This window comes from Cupressus sempervirens, chromosome 1 (assembly GCF_028749045.1).
Source record: "Cupressus sempervirens isolate cs-2001-9-10 chromosome 1, ASM2874904v1, whole genome shotgun sequence".
Taxonomy (NCBI): Eukaryota; Viridiplantae; Streptophyta; class Pinopsida; order Cupressales; family Cupressaceae; genus Cupressus; species Cupressus sempervirens.
This window is the reverse complement of record NC_143118.1, coordinates 737,777,957-737,793,039: the sequence shown is the minus strand read 5'-3', so window position 1 is coordinate 737,793,039 and position 15,083 is coordinate 737,777,957.

Below are 15,083 nucleotides of genomic sequence, written 5' to 3'. Positions count from 1 at the left end.
CCATCCACCAACGATCTAAAAAATTTGCACGTATGGCATCATTTGTGCACCATTTAATCAATAGTTTGGATTTTTTGGGTCAACTGGTATACCAGTTTTCGAGTTAGCAAAAAGGCTAGCCAAATCGTCTTTGGTTATGTTGAGGGCTGTGACCTCATCATAATCCAAACCATCATCAAACATCTGGTGCATTTCATCACGCCAACGAAGAGCAGCATTTTGTTGGTTCGTAAGGGTTTCAATGTTATCCACTATGGTGTTTAACGTGGATAACATAGGAACCAGTGCAGGTACATTATTATATGTTCTATGCAAACCTCTCAACTCGATCAGATTTTCATTTATCAAATCCTTGATTCAAGGAGGCTTTTGAGGAGGTAGAGCATCATTTGGTGGATGATTTTGTTAGGGTATTGGATCGTTTGGTTGACGGTTTTGTGGGGGTATTGGGTCATTTGGTGGTGGGTTACGAGGAATATTATTCTTTGCCTTAGTGTCATCATTCTGATCAGCCATTCCTATTTAATTGCAAAATGTAATATATATTAAAAAAAAAATCTAAATTTTAACCATTTTTGTCAAGAAAACCCTAGATTCAACTAAAACAAACAAAATCATCCTAAAATCTATTGAATTTAGGTTAAAAATGAGTTGGAAAAAAAAAAAACATACCTAAATATCTGATATCCGATCTTGTATCTGATATCCAATGGATAATGGTAATACTGGCCCCAAATTAACGTGAAATGAGGGCCTGCGGGTCTGTGATTTTATTTTATCCTATGCATAAGTATTGGATATCCGATATAACATCAGATATCTGATATGGCTGCAATAACATATAATGACATATAATATATAACATATAACATATAATATATATTACATTATATTACATTTTATATATTTTTATATTATATTTTATATATATTATAATATAAAATATTATATTATATAATAATATTATTATTATATTATATTATTATAGTGTATTATATTATATTATTATAATTTATAATATATTATACTTTTTTATTATATATTATATTATAATATATTACTTTTTATTATTATATTATATCTTATATATATATTATATTACATTACTATATATTATTATAATATAATATATTATAATAATATAATACATTATAATATTATTATTATAGTATAATATTATTATAATGTATTATATTATAATAATATAATATATTATAATAATATAATACATTATAATATTATTATTATAGTATAATATTATTATAATGTATTATATTATAATAATATATTAATATTTAATATAATAATATATTAAATAATAATAATAATAATAATAATATTATAATATAAAAGTATGATATATTATTTAATATTAATATTAAATAATATATCATACTATTATATAATAATAATAATAATAATATTGCTATAATATTATTACTCTAATTATTAGATATCCGATTTTAAATCGGATATCCGATGTCAAATCAGATATCTGATAAGGCTCGGCCTTACCTTCCAGGTTTGGTTCCTAGATAGGTGAAAAAAAGTTAGAGCGGATTTTGAAGCACTTTTAGGTGTCTTCAAACTCTATTTTTTTCACATTGCCACTTTTTGGCACACCATGATCCTGCACATACCCATTTTTGTCCCAAGCTACCATGAATATCTATTTAAGTGAATTTATCTTGTATAATATATTAAAAATTTGACTTTAAATTGTCTTTACAATTAAATTTAGGTACTCTATCAAGAAATATACCATTTAGTTATTTGAGGATTTTGAGACACACAGATATATTCTTCATTACTCTAACCTTATTGTTACAACAAATATTCAATTAATACCACATTTTGGTAGGAATCTTAACAAGAAGTTGTGGAAAGTATGTGAATCTAATCAAAAGGAAATACTTATTACAATAAGTGTTAGAGTTGATCTAGAAGTTTCCCTTGATTGATTGCATGCTATATAGATGAATCATTCTACATATCATAGAATAATTTTGAAAACTTTGTATATATGTTTTGTGAAATGTTGCAACTTCAGAGTAATGTGCATATGTAGATGCCAAATTTTGTATATAAAAAAGAGAAAACCTGTAACATGTGCATCTTTGTATGTCATATTTTGTATACAAATCTAATTTGAGATGTTACATGTCAATATTCAGATGCCAAATTTTGTATATAAAAAAGAGATAACATGTAACATGTGCATATTTTTATGTCATATTTTTTTTTGTGGATTCTAGACTATGTCCTTGCTATCACACTATGTGATACAAGGAGGAGGTGATAATTGTTATGTTCTTCACTTACTAATACTAACAACTAGACTTCTTCCAAGACAACCAATCATATCATATGATATCCCTTAGGATTCTCGAAGGTTAGAGACCGAGTGATTGGCCTATTCCTTATGCCACCTCACCTAATCCAAATGTATCTACCTATACCTTCACGAAAACACCAACACTAAATCTCACAACTCACAACACTTCCACCCTTTACACTCTCGAAGACCTTTATCAACACCATACCTAATAATCCTCCAAAAGGTTTAACTCATTGCCAACTAAGTGATTTTAGAACATTCACAAATTTCTATATCCCTTGGTATGCTTCAAACACCAATTTATATAAACATACCTAAGGAGGCTCTTCCTTGTAACCCTTCCTTGGGAAATAGGTAAGGAATCAAACTTTTCTTATAAAACGTCTTCAAAATGTTGATTCTTAAGCTCCTTGTCTTGGAGTAGACAGTTAAAATTTCAAACCATTGTATTAATGAGGGTGTCCTTGTTGACTACCATGATTTATTCCTAAACTCTAATATCCAACCTTTTCTTCACTTCCAAATAGTTCTCCAACCTCATATTAATGAAAAACATCTTCTAAACCTTTATGTAGATCATACACTAACTTCTTTCACATCTTGTTTATTTTCAAATTGTTGATTTACTATATTTAATACATGTAGTAGCAAGTAACTTGCTAATTCAGGGGTATCTCCATTAGAAGAAACAAGATAATTTGTCAACTTACCTTGAAAATGGTTCTACAACATCCTAAGAGTCTATACTATCTTTCCAATATGTATGCAACACTAATCACATATGCTACTATCACATTTTTCCAAGAGTGTCAATTCACTATGATTAATTACAATAGCAAGTAAATTGTTGATTTCGTGACCATATCCATAATGCAAAACAAAGGTATTGTTTCACTTATTGGATGGAAAACTAAAACAACCAAATGGAGCCTTTAAATCTTCCTCTACTTGATATATAGATAGCATGTAGCGACTATAACCTCTTAACCCAAAAATACACATTTACTACTCAAATATGAATACAAAGAGCCATACCCATAATCAGAAATGTCAAACATACATGCAAAACTTAGTAGTGATTCAAGCCTCATTACCATGAAAGAGGGAGTTTAAGAGTTACCAAAACCATGAGGTAAGAGAGGAGATATGAGGACTATAATTTGAATACCACTATGTCAACAAAACTTCACAAATAATTGATTTCTTATTCAAGATCAAACACTATTCATTCATTTATCTTCTCGACATTTCTTTCTCTCTATCTCTTAACATGAGATTAAATTTTTTTATATACAAACATGAATTTTCATCTCCTCTAAGAGGTCATTCAAGGTGGATGACTATTCACCTTCTAAAACATGTCATCTTCCACAAAAATTCTTGATTGCAACTTTTGATAATTTTACATTTTTTTTGTATATTTTGCATTTTATGCATTCTCATGCTTCCTAGACACCCTACATAGGTTTAAGAGCTTATTATGAACTTTTAATACTACATTATAGTCCATTTATGCCCTTGCATGGTATTTTCCCACTTTTGACTAACTATGACCCATAATGCTTAAACAAGAACTTGGTCAACATGACCTTAATAGAGTATATAACAACATGAAATGAAACAACTAATCCTAATCTAACATTACATAAAAACCTATTAATTAAGACTATATTCCATGGAGATGGTCAGGGTGCCTTGCACCAAGTTATGTCACCCCTTTTTAGGCTTAAAATAATCCTCTAATTGGCACAAGGCATGATGATGACATCATCATCAGGTCAATTGGGTCTACGAAGAGTTAGGGTTATGTTTTTACCATAGATAAGGTTTGTGGTTAAGTTTAAGGTAGGTTCAATTTGCAATTTTTTGCAAAAACTGCAAAAGTTTCTCAAGCAACTTTTTCAGCAACTTTGCAACTTTTGAGCAATTTTTTCTCTTGACATCTTTTGGTCAAATGGTTCAATCTATGACTATTAAAGGACCCTAGTTAAGATTCCTAGGATGTATTAACTAACCTAATACCTTATTTATCTATTCCTAACAACTTTTAACCTATTCAACAACTTTTGGCTCATTAAGAAACTTTTGACCAACTTAGGACCTAATCAGCAATTTTGGCTTTTCCTAGCAATCCACGACTACTCTATTTTCTTTGGTTTGTTGTATCTAGGCTAGGACCAACCTTGTTTTAGACAAAACATCCCTCTAATAGTATCAAACACACTGAATGAAAGCATCCTAAAGGGTCTCTAAGCACCATTAAGCTACAATATTTGATCGAGCATTTCTCTAATTTTGTGCAAGGTATTGACAAAGTGTCAAGTGTTGCATGATTGCATCATCTAGGCCTAAGAAAACCTATATCAATTTTTAGATATTTAATTTTTTTTGGATTTGGCATCCATATCTTGCCTATTGTTGAAAGTTTTAATGTTGCTCAATTAGAATGAGCAAGGTTGTCTATATTTTAAACCATTGGTCCTAGGATCAAATTGTCTACTCCATTAGCTCTAGTTAGTTAGTTTTAGGCTAGTACCAACCTAGTTTTAGACACAATGTCCCTCTAATGGTTTTGACCACACTAAATGGAAGCATCACTAAGGGTCTCCAAGCACCATCAAGTTGTGATATTTGATTGGGCATTTCCCTAAGCTCATGCAAAGTATTGACAAACTATTAGGTACTACAAGATCATGTTATCTAGTCCTACAATAACCTATCTTAGTTTTTAGGGATTGGACTTTGTTTGGATTTGGCATCCATATCTCGCCTTTTGCCAAATTTGCAATGTTGCTCATTTAAAATGAACAGGGTTGTTTATATTTCAAACCATTGGTCCTAGGATCAAATCATCTACTACATTAGCTTTGGTTTGTTGGGTTTAGCCTAAGACAAGCCTAATTTCAACTACAATGTTCATCCAACAATATTAACTAGATTGAACAGAAGCATCACTAAGGGTCACTAAGCACCATCGGGCTACAATCTTCGATTGGGTATTTCTTTGAAATCATGCAAGGTATTGACAAACTTTTAGGTACCATAGGATCATGTTATCTAGGCCTACATCAACCTATCTTAGTTTTTAGAGATTCAACTTTGTTTGGATTTGGCATCTGTATCTTGCCTATTGACAAAAATTACAATGTTGCTATGTTAAAATGAGAATGGTTATTTATATTTCAAACCATTTGTCCTAGGATTGAATCATTTTCTCTATTAGCTCCAGTTTGTTAGGGTTAGGTTAGGACCAACCTCGTTTCAGCCACAAGGTTCCTTTGACGGTATCAACTACATTGAATAAAAGTGTCCCTAAGGGTCTCTATGCACTATTGGGCTGCAATCTTTGACACAAATACAAAATTCATGACATATTTTTACTTATCATGTCTTATTACATCAAAATAAGTGAAATATTATTGCATGTTATAATTAATTTCATAAACATATTACATTTTTTGTATAAAATAATGAACATTCATGTGTTTGATTAATTGCAAGAAAGTAAGCTGAAATACAAGTTTGTATGCACACATTGAACAAGTTGGATGAAAACCCAAGTTTGATGTATATCAAAATGAACAATATATTATGTCATATAAATCATAAAGTTACAAAAAGATGTTATGTATCATCACTACAATACAAAAGTTGAATACCTGAAAAATGTCAAATGTACACAATAGAAATGTTGAGTGGGAAAAATAAAAATACCAAATATATGGAATACAAAAGTTGATTACCCAACAAATATTGAATATGTATAATATAAATATCGAATGTGGACAATATAAATCTGAAATATATACAATAAAAAAGTTGAATATATGCCAATGTCATGTCATGACCACAACTACATATGTATATCAGTATCAATATCTATGATTATGAAGAATCATCAAAGTTGAGCCTCTTTGATGCAGTTTGTGGCTCGCCAAGTGTTTTCAGAAGAAAAATTAAAATACACTATCAAATATCTTATCTATAAGTAATATGAAAATAACTAGAAATTGGGTTTTAAATTATGGATAGTTTAGTTGTTCATTAGCTCATCTCTTTGTGCCATAGTTGGACTGAATGATAGTGGTAATGGGATCCTTCATCAATTGGTGGGATTCCTCACAAAATGACGAGGTAGAGTGACGATGGGAGACACAACTATCAATGAATCAATGCTCATTGGAGGCACAACCTATATGATAAGAGATAAAATGTTAGTATTAAAATGTATTGCAACTTGAGCTAGATCTCATGTACTAGTAGGAGGTACAATTACTGATGAAACAATGCTAGTATGAGGCACACGCTAGATCTTCTCTCCTTCATTTTCTTGGATTCCTTGACGCATCTATATTTTTAAAAAAATTAAAAATTACAAAAGTTATAAATTACTAAACTAAATTATAAAATTTGATAAGAAAATACATAAACAAGGAATAAAATGAAGATTAACCTTTTTTTTGGGTGCCATGGATGATGATGCAATTGAAAATAGGTTTCTATGGAAAATTCGGTTGAGTTTTGGCATTTTTGAGTTTTGAAATACCATTTAAAGACTATTGTGATGCTCAGAAAAAGTTACTATCTAATAGAAAGATACATATACACCAAGATAAGGGACTAAGAGAAGAGATAAATAAGGTGAGTCTTCCAAAATTTGACAAGTCAGAAAGAACAATAGCACACTCATGGGTACAAATGTTGGATACATATCTTTCCTTAAATCCTATGACAAAAAAAAGGTGCTATGCAATTTTTAGTCCTCCATTTAAGAGGAGTAGCACAAGATTAGTGGCAATATGGACTTAACTAGAGACATAAAAAAATTAGGAGTTATGATGAATTCACCCAAAAAATCATAAAGTAATCTGATCAAATAGATGTAGAATGGTACTTTAGAATATTAACCCAACTTAGACAAGAAGAATTAGTGATGGAATTTTCTAGGGAATTTGAAATGTTATTAGTCATGGTACTTAAAATATCCCAAAAGAGACTCACCTATTTATTTATAGATAGGTTGAAGGAATCAATCAAGAACGTAGTGGGAGCCCATGAACCAAAAAATTTAGAAGATGCAATCCAAAAGGCATTAAAATTTGATACACACACAACAAAGGATAGGTCCAAGAACCATGCACCAAGCACACATTCTAGGAATTATGAAAAAGAAACAAATCACTCGTAGGAATCCTAGAAAAATGAGTTATGTTACCATTGCAAGGAACCATGGGAACATTGACATAAATGCAAAAGCGAGCTGAAAAGCTATAGTGATGAACTAAAAAGAAAAAAATTATGATTTTATTGCACAAAAAATTGGGAACTAGGACATATATGTGGAAAGAGAATCCAAGCTTGAAGAATGGATGCCACACTTGATAAGGGAGAAAAGGAAAAGATGAACAAGAGTTCTAAATATAATGAAGAGAGTAATGAAGATGCAAAGGACCAACAAGGACTAAATGAGCTGCAATTTTAGTAATGATTCAATGAGAAAAGATAAACTTTAAAATAATATCTAAAAAAAGGCAATCAAATTACCTCCTAAGTAGACCCCCTTGATGGATGTCAAGTTCTACCATCAATGCTGAAAGGGCCAAAGTTTCACTCTTGGGGTTAGGTAGGATATTTAAGAAGAATAAGATTTCCATCTGAGTAGATAACCTTGATGGATACAAAAGTGCTATTGTTAAGGCCAAGGCTAAAGGTTCACTCTTGGTCTTAGATTGGGATAAATGTTAAGATGTACATCTAAGTAAACCACCTTGATGTAATAGTAGAATATTTTCATCATGGCCAAGAGGGCCAAAGTTTCATTCTTGGGCTTATATTGGTCAAGTTAAGAAACAATGACATCATGTCAAGCCAATTTAATTAAGAAACTGCCAAGACCACCTCATTGGATGACTGATGCCTTCCATTAAGGCCAAAGGGGCCAAAGTTTTGCTCTTGGACTTGGATCTATGATTAAAAAAAAGCATACCAAGGAAGTATATTTTGTAAATAATTTATTTTACTCTATTTCATTGTGAAAAATAAATTATAAAAAATCAATAAAGAATATATCATGTGTCTACATTGTGTTTGCTTCATGTTTTCATTCATTAAAGATGTATATCTCCTAAACCTTCTAGGCATTTTGTATGCAAATATGTTTTGTGTGTATGAAGGAACTTGTGTATGAATGATATTGCTTGAGGACAAGCAATTTTGAGAAGGGGAGACTATCATGACCCCTCCCAAAAAGACAATCCTACAATTATAATTGAATAAAATTATATAATAATAGTTCATTATATGATTGAAATATATGCTATCATCGATTATTCACAAAAGAAATATTATTGACAATGATATAGATAAATATTTATTCTACTTAACTATTTATATTATTCATAGTGATATAAATTTATATTATTCATAATGATAATAATTATAAACAACGATAGTAATATACATTAATAAAGATGCATAATTGATTACATTAATAGATAGACCCAAACAACCTATATATATATATATATAATTAACAAACTATATATAAATAAAATTAATAAAAACACAACAATACACTAACTTAAATTATTAAACAAATATGTCATTACATAAATCTATAACCTACCATCAATGGAAGACTTCAAAGGACACATCTACTCATGACCAAGTCAATGGTATTAATGAGGAATTGGTAAGGATGAGGGAACTAGAAAAAGGAATGGCATCAAATCCTATTTGTGAATATAGGCATGGAATGAGGAGAGAGGATTTACACCATAGCAAGTACAAAGATCACCATTAGGTTTTCACATGAACACTAACATGGAAGATAGATCAAGTCAGGATTGGCAACAAAGTAGGAACAAGGGTCAGCATTAGGTTTCACATTGATATTAATACAAAGGAACATGAAATAAAGGTTAAAAGCATATCCTATTTTTTGGGTAAAAGCTAAGAAATATGCAGACCGTACATAGCATAACCTTTTCCAAGCACATGCAAATGGAGGGTTAAAAAAAATTAAGGGTAGCGGTCAATGTAATAAGTTTATAAGTTGATATATTAGGAGATGTTCTTAAATCCAATTATATTTTATTTTATATACAAAGCTATCATCTCATTCATATAGATGTATATCTATATTTATTATTCAAAGAATTGGAGTCCCTTGAAGATAAATATAGATTCCATATATTTCCAAGTATAAAACAAATACTTGATGAGATATTAAGTTGTAAACTAAGAGTGATTTGAAGTACATTCAAAATGGGAGATTACACCTATTGTCATTTGAGGGTATAAAAATGCCCTCAAACGCAGACAATAGTAACAATACATACTAAAAAAAACCTGATCAATTTTTTTGAATTATATTAGTTAATAACCCATTCAAGTTTTGTAAAGCATAACAGCCAGGCTTGGATACCAAGCATATCTGACATTTCACTTTTAAATAACCTGATTAGGTTATTGAAAATTTCACTTTTTTTGAGGGGGTGACCACTTTTTTGTACACCTTCTTGTTGGACCTACCTAATGATTATTCTAGAAGGATGATTGTAATGTATTTGAAAGAAAAATCTAAAGTATTGCAAAAATTTAAGTGGTATATGGCAAGAGTAGAGAAAGAAACTGGAAAGAAGCTAAAATGTTTGAGATCAAAGAAAGGTGGTGAATTCATTTTAAATGAGTTCAATGTATTTTGAATTGAAAGAGGAATTAAGAGATAAGTATCAACCCCTGTACACCACAATAGAATAGTATAGAAAAAAGAAGTTATAGATCTATCACAGATTATGCAAGAACCTTGATGATAGAAAAGAATGTTGCAATCAAATACTAGAAGGAAGTAGTCGGTACTACAATGCATACTTTGAATAGAGTACAATTCAAGAAAGACTCAAATCAAACTCCTTATGAACTATGGTATGGCTACAAACCTAATGTGAGTTACTTCAAAGTGTTTGGTAGTAAATGTTATATCTTGAAGAAATGAAAAGGTAAATTTGATGTCAAAGGTGATTAAGGCATATTCCTAGTATACTCGTGCTGAAGTAAATCATATAAATGTTTGAATTTATCCACTCATAAAATCATAGAAAGTGCACATGTAAGAATTAATGATTTTCTAGAAAAGAATGAAAAAGAAGGTAGCAAAGAACCTAAGGATTACAAAAGATTTATTTGTTATGAACCTGATACATTGCCAAATCTTTTTGGAAGTCAAGAGACCTCACCTCCTAAGTCCACAAGATCTCCAAAAGCTACCAAGTTGCAACCAGTGCAACTTGAGTCACAATCTAAAAGACTTGTATCGTAGTAAGAAGCTACCAAGTTATTTCTAGAGAAAATTGAGTCTGATGGACCCGAGTCACAAATTGTGGGACCTGAGCTTGATATAGAAGATCATGAAATTGTTTTTAAATCCAAAGTACTCATGTTAGTAAGATATGTAAGAAGGCACCATGCACTTGATCAGATAATTGGAGACAAAGTCAGATGGAACAATGACAAGAAAAAAATTGAAAGGTACATGTTTGCTTGTTTAATTTGAACCTAGATCAGTGAAAGGTGCTTTGGATAATGAATGTTGGATAGAAGCTATGAATGAAGAAATTGAACACATAGAGAGAAATAAGACTTGGACTCTTATTCCTAGACCCAAGAATAAAAATGTAATTGGAAAAAAATGGGTTTACAAAATTAAGCTAAATGAAGATGAAGAAGTTTCCATAAATAAAGCAAGGTCAGTTTGTAAAGGTTATTCTCAAGAAGAAGGTATTGATTATGGCAAAAAAATTTCTCCTATTGTAAGATTACGTGTTAGAACATTACTAACATATGTAGCACATAAAGCATTCAAATTTTATTAAATGGATGTAAACTTTGCATTCTTGAATGGAATTCTTGAAGAGGAGTAAATGCAAAAAGTTGGGTTTCACTTTTTGGCAAAAAGTGGAAGTGTTTTCCCAATTTTTAAATTTTTTTTGTCAATTGATGTCAAAATTTGAGGCATTTATAGATTGAATATAAAAAAACTTCAAAAATAAAAATTTTAATGTTTGGAATGTAGTTTCTGAATATGTAATTTATTTATGTACCCATATGATAGATTTTTTTTCTTTTGGTATGGATCTTTACAAATCACTTTTTCAAAATGCCTGTTTCAAGACCATACCACACTTGTGTACGAACACCATAATTTGAGACAAATAAATGAATTTTCATAAATCCTTTTAAAAGGAGTTACCTAATACATCTAAGATTGACGAAAATATTTTTCCTTAATTTTTTATTGAATAAATTTTTTTAAAATTATTAATTGGCTATAAAGGTTAATTTTAAAACCTCTCGTATACGGACACCATAATTTGATCTAAATTTAACTTTTCTAAAAAAATATTTTTTCTAACCTCAAAAGAATTATATGTAGATTGATGAAATATAAATTAATTTAAGAAAAATTATAAAATAAAAAAGTTATTAAAGTTTTAGTGAACTTCACTATTTTACATTTAGGTAAAACCTTTCACTAAAAAATAACGTAAAAATAGTAAATAAATCATAGCACTATAAAATTTATATTTCCAAAATTAGGACAATGAGAGCTCTAATAATTTTTTGTTTCATAAAAGAATTTGATTAGGAAGACCCTCTAAAAATTATGACAATGCATGAATTTTCTAGTTCAATGCCTTAGCTAAATCTTGAGAGGTCAAGGCATAGCCTTTATCTCACCAAGCCTATCCTGAACCAAAATCCAATGTGGGAGAAAAAAATTCTACCCAATGTTGTAAGAAATAGGCACCCATTATTTAAAATTCAAAAAACAGAGACCCATTTTGAAAATGTCAAATCAACATACAAAATTGTCCCAAAAAATAAACTTTTTAATTTTTAGAAACGGGTACCCATTTTTTACTTTACAAAAATGGGTACCCATTCTCAAAAAATACAATATTTTTATGCTTTCAAAAATGGGAACCTATTTTTTGAAAATAAAAAGTGAGTACTCAATTTTTAAAAAATGGGTGCCCATTTTAGAAATTTAGGATCAGGTGCCCAAGCCTAAAAGAAGTACCCATTTTTAAAAATTGGGTACTTGTTTCTAAAGGAGCACAATCTCAATCTACAGACTTCCATAGAATTGAAATCAAACTCCTTACTTCTACCAAGAGCAAGTCTAAATAGAACAACCTAAAGGTTTTGTGGATCTTTGAAAAAAGGATATCCTCTACAAATTACACAAAACATTCTATGGTCTCAAGCAAGTTCCCAGAGCTTGATATGAATGATTTCATAACTATTTGATAAACATTGGTTTTCAAAAAAAAAATGATAACAATAATTTATATATTAAAGAAGGACCAAACAAGAAGATTATATTGGCGGAAATATTTGTGGATGACAATTTATTTACAAGAAATGATGACTTATGTAAGAAATTTTTAGAAGAGATGAGTAAATAATTTGAGATGTCCTTGTTTGGAGAGATAAAATTCTTTGTTGGATTGTAGATTCAGTAGAAGAAAAATGGTATCTAAATTACTCAATCCAAATATATCAAAAAGATACTAATGAAGTTATGAATGGAAGATTCAAGACCAATTGGAACACTTTTGTCTACTAGTCATAAGCTTTTAGAAAATGATGATTCCAAAGTGGTAGATCAGACTACATACAAATCAATGATTGGAAAATTGCAATATGTAGTGCACACGAGGCCTAATATTGCATTAGCAATTAGTATGGTGGAAAGATTCTTAGAAAATCCTAAATAAAATCACATGATGAAAATCAAGAAAATCAAGAGGTATCTAAAAGGTTATGAAGAATATAGATTATGGTATAAAAAGGGAGACAATTTGGATTTAAAAGCATTCAAAGATGTTGATTGGGTAATATGTGTTGATGATAGAAAGAGCCTAGTGGCGGAGCATTGTTTCTTGGTAAAATAATCGTGTCTTGGACAAGCAATAAGCATAATTGTACTTCTTAGTCCACAATACAGGCAATGTGGCAGGATTAATTAATTGTTCAAATGTTATTTAGCTCAAGCAACTATTTGTAGGTATGAAGATAGAAATCAAGAATTTAGTGGTTATATTATGTGATAGAACTAGTGCAATTAATATATTAAAGAATCCTATGATGTATACTAAAACCAAGAATATTGCTATAAAAATGACATTGTTAAAGAGAATTGGTACAAGATAAAGAGGTAAGATTGGAATATGTGAATACTAAAGAACAAATTGCAAACATTTTTACTATTCCATTAGCTATGGATGCATTTTTATATCTAAGAGGTAAGTTAGGGGTCATTCCCCTATCTGAAGCTTACTAAATGAAGTTTAGTGATGCACCGACTAGAGTATGTTGAAGATCAGTCAGTTGATGTAGTATTGACAAGAACACATTGCAAATGAATGAGTACATGAGGTACATTGATATCCACTAAATATTGTCTTTGGCATTAGATGTTAAAGAGGTAGGATTTTTTTGTATATCTCATAAAAAATTTATTACTTTAGAAATGTCAAAAAGGGAGAACTGTGTCTAATATCAAAGAACAAAATTTTCCTATCGGAAGAAGATGTTGAAGAACAGAGTTTTGCTGATAGGGGGAGAAACCAAGTGAAAAGAGTGTTCACATTGATACAAGGAGCTCTCATGGATTAGAATTAGAATGAAACTAAGGATATGTTCCTTACTTTATTCTTACTCTTAAATTTCATTGTATTATGGCATGCTGTGTTGGCATCAATGCCAAAGAGGGAGATTGTTGGAAGCAATTTATTAATTGTGTATTATTTTTAATGTTACACAAAATGTCACATCATTTTCAGTTAGTGTATGTAAAGCTCACTCAGACATTGAAGATACATCCTTGTGTCTACCCATCATCTCAAGGATTTCCAAGCTCAGAAGCCAATGTATGACAAGCTCACTCAGGTGACAAAGAGAAGTTTGCAGATGTTGAGTGTTAACCGAGCTGACTTGGTACCTAAGGAACTTTTTGAATATGTTTTGTTAACTGAATTCACTTGATTAACATAGGAAAATAATTTTTGAATTAGTCTCTATTGAGCAGGGTTGACTAATGAAGGATTTCCTTGTTTTGGCATATGGAGTTTAATTGATTTTTTTAAAAAGTTCTAGCTAGTTGAAGAGATCAATATTAAGTATTCTAAGTTGTATTCAAGTTGACTTGAAAATGTGTAAGATATAAATATAATATCAAGTTGAGAATTTAATTTGTGGAATATAATAGAAGATTTGAAGATGGTTAGAGGAAGCGAATTAGAAGGATAAGTAGAATATCCTTGTTGAGCTACAAAGATGCATTCGGGATCAAGTATACAAACTAGAATCAACATTTGTAATCAGAAATTTAGTTGCATCAGAAATTGGGTCATCTTGTTGCTACTTTCTAAAAATTTTAGTAGTGATCTAAATCTCTTAATAGAGCTTCCTTAACTACTATTTGTAGATCATCTAACAAGGTGGCATTTCTAGATTGAATTTTCTAAAGACCTCTAACAAGGCCAATCTTAACAGGGTGATCAAATCCTCTAACAAGGTCACACCTAACAGTTTTTTTGTAACCTCTAACAAGGTTGTCTCATAACAGGGCTCACTTCAAACGAGTGCAAATCAATAACTAGTTGCAATTGGTAATTTTTCCCAAATTGGGTTTCCATGCTAAATCTTGGTGTCAATTGTGTTCATTCTATTTCTCTTA